The sequence below is a fragment of the Uloborus diversus genome, chromosome 5, assembly GCF_026930045.1.
Source record: "Uloborus diversus isolate 005 chromosome 5, Udiv.v.3.1, whole genome shotgun sequence".
Taxonomy (NCBI): Eukaryota; Metazoa; Arthropoda; class Arachnida; order Araneae; family Uloboridae; genus Uloborus; species Uloborus diversus.
The window spans coordinates 14,500,995-14,508,110 of NC_072735.1; positions in this window are offsets into that span (position 1 = coordinate 14,500,995).

Consider the following 7,116-nt stretch of genomic DNA (forward strand, 5'->3'; position numbering starts at 1 on the left):
TAGTAAATTTATCTTTTTCCTGTTTCTTTAGCTCAATAGTTTAAGAAAAGCTATCAGCTTTTTTTTGAGCATTCACAAATTGCTTATTGCTTTCATTTGACTGTTGAATGATGCCTTTTGATTTTTACCCCGACTTCCTCTGCAGCACCACCGTCGACCGGCCCATCCCGATGCTGCTCCTCTTGCGAGCTAAGTCTTCAGGTTGCGTCCATATCCTACACACACGTGTACATGTACATACACACACACACACGCCTACATACAAACACACGCATGCCTATACGCATGACTGCTTACACACACACGCCTATATACAAACACACATGCCAATACGCATGAACGCTTACACACACGCGCGTACATAGGTTGTGTTCGATGATCAATCGGTAGCTCGACGGTTAAAATAATGACGTCACCTCCAATTATTTAGCATACACTGACGTCACTAGCTGTCACTTGATCAATTGACCGGTCACTACCGGTTGAGCTCGTCGAACGTAAACATACACGCACACACGAACGCCTACTGACACACGAACTCTTACACACAAGTGCGTAAATACACACACACACGCCTCACATACTCGTGATTGCGAATAATATAATTTGAATACAAGAAGCCAAAAATTCAAATTTCCTTTTCTCTTTTTTTTTTTTTGCTTTGCTTTTTTCCAAAATTGCTGCGCTAAAAAGTCTAATTTCAGAAGTAGAAAATTTTAAAAGAAAATTACCGTTGTATACCATCATTCTTTCCTGTGATTTGATAACCCTAAAAAAAAGTAGACTGTAGCTTAATATAGTCTGGTTTGGCATTTTGGGGCTACGGTGTATTTATTAAGACATGGAAGGATCGAGTTTAGGGTATGAGTTGATACTGTGCTGCACAATTGTCCATGAACCCAATGTGACACGGTGGATCTATCTCCTTCCAACTGAAGTAAATGTGGAATTTTTCATAATGTTTTGGAGTTAATCAAATGCGGTCTAATATGCTCTTGTACTGAGCATAAATAATGTGTCTTTATAATTCGTTTGGTAGTACTTGCCTTTTTTTTTCATTGGCCTTATTGGGGTCTGTGTTTAAATAAGGCCAAATCGTTTTTCTTTATTACAATTGATAAAAAAACATAAATGAAATTTAAATTTTTACATTGAATTAGTTTATTTATTAATATTGTTATTTATTGTTACTTTTAACAGTCATGAAATAAATGTGCGAAATTCGGAGCCAATTTTACTATAAATGAGCTAGATAATTCACACTTCACACTCAATGGTCCCTTGTACCTATCACCATTTGTGGTTTAACCGGTTGAATGGAACCCTGCAGAAATCTCTGATTTTTTGATCAAGACCAGAAGCCGAGCAATCTCCGGTAAAGCACCCCCGAAGGTATTGATTCACTTGGAGGACTTTGACCGTGGCATATTTAAAGTGTCCCAGTCACCATTTAACGAACACGGAGGATCTTCTGCCGACTGAGATCAAACAGAGGCCAATCGATTATGAATCCGACACCTTACAGATTAGGTTACTACAGTCTATTACATAGTCTACTACATAAACCTTGAGGTTGTCTTCTTTGGTGCACTTACCTTATATACTGAGTGTGTGAATATTAGGAACACATCTGACAAATAAAACAAAAACTATTTAAATGAATTTTACATGAATAACATGAATGTCATTTTGAGTTTCACGTTATACTTTATTGAAAGTTTTATATTTTAGTAAAATAACAATTTAAACATGCTTTCAAAGCATACAAATTGATAGAAATCACAGAAATGTTCCTGATTTCAGTTTTAAAAAAGAGCTTTCGCGCGGAAAGAACGCAAGAAACTTTTAGCCAAATTAGTTCCATTTTCCCTAGCGAAATTCTTTCTAGCATCACGTGTACATCTAAACGAAATGAGCAGGCAGGCATTTTTCTGAAAACAAGTATTTATCTCAAATTACCGGTAATTAATCTTAACTGGGTAACAAAATTACCTCTGAATGCGCCATTTTTTTTTTCGCCACCTTTTTCGCGAACCGTGTTAAGACGCGAGTTCTTCCAACGAACTGGATACAGTGATAGGAAATCAATAAATTTACCATCTGTAAAAGGGGCACCTGCTATTTCATCTCTAGAAATGTCGCAACAAATTAAGCTTGGCTACGCACATTAGCCCTCATTAGAGCAGCAGCTTTCTTAGTGAAAGAGTAAAGAGTTCGAGGTAGGGGAAAAAAGGGAAAATATGCTTTTTAAATGTAAGACATTAGTTTGGAAATTGCTTCCTTATTGCAGTTTTTCATGTGGAAGGAATATTTATGTTTTTCTTGATAGTGTATTGAGAATGCCAATTTATGCACTTTTTACACCTACTATCATCAAATGAAGCATTTTGCACGATCTGTATGCGGAAACTGTTTGAGCTAGATGATGTTTGCACCACTATTTCTCATTTCTCATGTATATAGAGTTTCAGAAGTCAGCTGTATTTTAGTACAAAGGGTTTGCCAGTTTAAATTGCCGTCTGTATAAAGGAAAAAATATATGAAGTACAGGGTATCCGAAAGTCCTTGACACAGTTTAAAGGTTCAAAGAAAAGCAATGGTCGTATCAATATGTGGTTTGCACCATAATATTTCATAGGTTCAAGAATTGTTTTTGACACCGTTAAAGAAGAAAAAATAAATAAAATGAAAAAAAAGAAAAAAACCGCTATATAAGTAATAGCTGCATCGTCGCAGTTAGAGTTTGCTTTTCCTTCTGTAGCTATACAGCCGTCATTGTAAATCTATACTAATAACACAAGGGTGAAGAGTTTGTTTATTTGTTTGAACGCACTAATCTCAGGAACTACGGGCTCGAATTGAAAAATATTTTTGTATTGAATAGTCCATTTATTGAGGAAGGCTATAGGCAATATAACATCACGCTATGACCAATAGGAATGGAGCAACAATAAATGGAAATTTTATATATAAAAAACATGATGCATTTTTTGTTGCATCAATAGCTCTATCTTTTGTTACCCGAATACCTCGGTCGGTAAAGCGCTCGGCCAGCAACGCTAGGATCTGGAGTTCAAACCCGACTGCGGACGGGAAGAATTTTAGCGTTTATTACCCGGCTCATTTAAAAATTAGTTAATTTATAAATCAAGGGTTTTCAATTATTTTTTTATTGATTTTTTTTTTCGATTTTCTTATTTAACGGAAGACATCGATGTATATAAGGGTGTGTATTTTTTTACTATATGTATATATATATATATATATATATATATATATATATATATATATATATCATAACGTGATGTACTTAAAATAGTTCTTTAATACATTGTTGTCTTATTATTGCGTTGAAACGGCGGGGCACAGCTAAAAAAAATAAAGGAAAATATAAATTGTCTCTCAATATTATTGCTGACCCAGGCAACGCTGGGGAATAAGCTAGTTACTTAAAATTATACCTTTCTCTTTCTTTTATTCCTTTTTAAGGAAGCCATGAAATATCATGAACCTGTGAGGTATTATGGGACAAACTGCATGTTGATATGAAAATGTGTTGCTTTTGTATGAATTTTGATATGTCTCTGTATGTCTGATCTGCCTGTTTGTATGTTTTTTTTTTTTTTTTGCAAAGGTTCAAGACGGGTAAAAGGATTTGCGAGTTCGTTTTTTTTTCCGAAAAAAAAACAAAAACAAGGGATAGTACACCGTTCTTTATTGGATTAACATTAAACATTTTCCTTAAAATGACCGAGATTTGCTGATGTTGTTTCACAAAATTAGATAATTACTCGTACTTATTTTTGAGTAATAACCATAGCAGAAGGTTGTTATGAAAGTATTCAGTCGCTGTCACAGTCTGTTTGAATCTATCAATTTATTTATTTTCTGCGATAAGATAAATGTTTACAGTCGACTCCCGCTACAACGCGATTCGACTTACGCGAAATGGCTATATCGCGAGTTTTTCTCGAGTGAAGAATTTTATAGCTAACGCGAATCTCACGCCCACAACACGAAAATTTTCGGCGGAAAGTAGAAGATTAACTCATTTCTCTTTTCTGTTCTTCCTCTTCTTCTGACGAGTTTCCTGACGCGTATGCAATGTCAGGGGAAGACTGATCACAATTTGATTGCACAGCATAAATCATCACCATCTTCATATTTTAAGTTATAATGTTTTAAATATAATTACTGTACACCTACTGTACGGTATTATTATAGTGCTACATTTTATTATTACTTCATGCTATACGTACCAAACTGTTTTATTCTCTCTCTCTCTCTCTCTCTCTCATAATTTTGTGCATCACAACAATATTTTATGTTGAATAATACAGATTAATTTAAATTGCAGTAAAAATTAACTTCTTTGTGTAATAAAGAGAAATATATGAACTATTTTAAAACATTTTGAGAGGTGTTTACAAATGCCTAAAATAACTAGGTATGCTTACAAAAAATTCTTATACACACCCTTTTCCACAACGCGAAATTTCGACTTACGCGAGGGGTCTTGGAAAGCATCCCTCGCGTAAGTCGAGACTCTACTGTATTACCATAATACCTCTTGGAACTAACAGTGTGCACAATAGACTTTTTCAGACATCATGTAGAGTAAAGCGTCAAAATCATTCCATCTGTATTTGCGTGTTTCTTTCTTAATTCAAGAAATTGTTACAGAACAGTCACAACTGAATGGTTGATTCTGATTCAATACTCAGCTTATATGGTATAGTTTAATTTCACCCTTGTAAATTGGGTTCATTAAATGAAATTGGCTATCCTCGCAGTTTCTGGATTCATTAATATCTTATTCCAAATTTGATATTTTAGAATTTTGCTAAACATGCAATTTTATGATTGACTGATAGTTATAGAACATTGATGGTAGTGGTGTCCTAAACAGAAAGGTGTTGAGTTCCTAACTTCAGAGTAGTGGGTTCGATTCCTCTTTGTTCGAAGATATACATGGATGCTAAAGTGAGTGATGCTTTCCAAGACAACTGGAGGACACTTTAGATCAAAGTGTCCTCCACTCCTGGTGTGGATCAAAAAAGTTAAATCACTAGTTAAATCACTTGTAGCTGACATACGGGGACCACGAAGTTTAGTGTAGCGCTGGATGTTGATATTTTCATCCGAAGACTACACTGTAAAAAAATCCGAAAACGTTTCTGAGTATATCGTGCAGCTGTGGTTCATGAAAGTTTCAAAAACGTTTCTGAGCATTTTGGAATCCTCTTTCTGTAATGTCCAGAAACGTTTCTGAGTATTTCGGAATCCTCTTTCCCTAATTTCCAGAAATGTTTCTGAGTATTCTGTGCAGCTGTGGTTCATGAAAGTTTCGAAAACGTTCCCGAGTATTTCGGAATTCTCCAAACAATTTTCAAAAACGTTTCCGAGAATTTCGGAATCCTTTTTACGTGATTTTTTTTTAAATATAATTCTTTATTATAGTATTGCATACCCTATCAGTTTCAATTCTTTCATATCTAAGAGCAATAATACAAGCAATTTTAGAATCATTCGTGGATTTTTTTTTTTTTTTTTTTTGAATTTCTAATGACAAATAGCATGGTTAACAGCATAACATATGCACAGTTATAAATTTTTGAAAAATTATGAAATAATCTAGTAGTTTCATTCCTAATCACAAAATCGTCGGGGAATTGGAGGGGTGGGGGGTACCTTCTGAAAAGTGGGAATTGTTTGTTAAACAATCTTAAACTTCAGTTTTTCTCTCAATATTTTCAAGACAAAACTATCAACATATTGTATTTTTAATGCAGAACTTAAAAACATATCTTGTATCAAACTTGATAGCTTTTATCTTCGGATAAAATTTGACAGGACTTACCTACCCCTCGCGTTCCGGAATTCGTTCACCTCAAGTCAATTTCTCTGACGAACAAAGTGTACCGAAAAGTACCAACAGAGAATTTGATGAATTTAAATATGACACCAAGTCTCCCAGCTGGAACCATTAATTCTTCTGTTCTTGCCCTTTTCCAGCTCATCACAAATATAAATACTTATTCAAAATAGGTTACTGATTTTATTTTTACAGTGTGCGCAAAATGCAATATATATTTTATTTATTAAAACATTGAACTCTATTACATGATTATTCCATTTCATATATACGAGAACCCCCCCCCCACCATAAGAGTGATGGTGCACCCATAAAATGCTATAAAGCGTCCCCCCCCTTAAAAAAGCAACCCCCCGAAAATGTCAATGGCACAGTCTGCGTGGTGAACGTCCCTCGTCTTCTCCCCATATGTACATTTTATATTAATAACATAGTTTTTTAAAAAAATGATCACTTTTAAACCAATGACATGAAATAATATTACTTTTTATTTTGGCATGTAAATGCAGCTGTTCCATTTTTGCCACTGACTCATTCCTCCTGACTGTCCTACATTAAACTAGTATGCATGCAGTAGGTACTGTCCTGAGGAAGACAAATTATAAGGACTTGTTTCTTAATTTAGCCGAGGTAAAAAACCCCTACTTTTAATTTTAGGTTTAAGCTCTTATTTATTGCATATAGTTTAGCATATGGTGCGTTTGGCCCAATGTAATGCATATATTAGAGCTTAAACACTCTCTATTTAGTAAGTAGTTTAATATCTTTTGGTCTTTTGACCATATTTATCGAATCTTCCACGGCTGATGAGCTCCGAATTCAACCTTTCAACTTTATTCTAATAATTGCTACTTTTAATTTTCTTTTTCTCATTGCTGTTCATTGCTTGTGTATTTCAAATATATATAAAAATATATTATTGAGAAATAATTCTTGTTTGTTAAATTTGCAGCTTCTTTCCCTTAAGGGCAGGTACATTGCAACTAAAATAAATCGTACTAATGAAGCTCTGCTGAGATAAATAATATTTCATGTATAATATAAATTATAAATCAAAGTATCATATACATTATAAATCAAAGTATCATATATATTATAAGTCAAATACTTTAATATGGTGTAAAAATACAAAATTATTTATTTTATTAAGTCTTTTTTTTTTTTTTTGCTTTTGGTAAAATTGAGGCTCGTAAAACGAAAGAAAATGAAGACACTTTTAAATACATATATGAATCTATTTG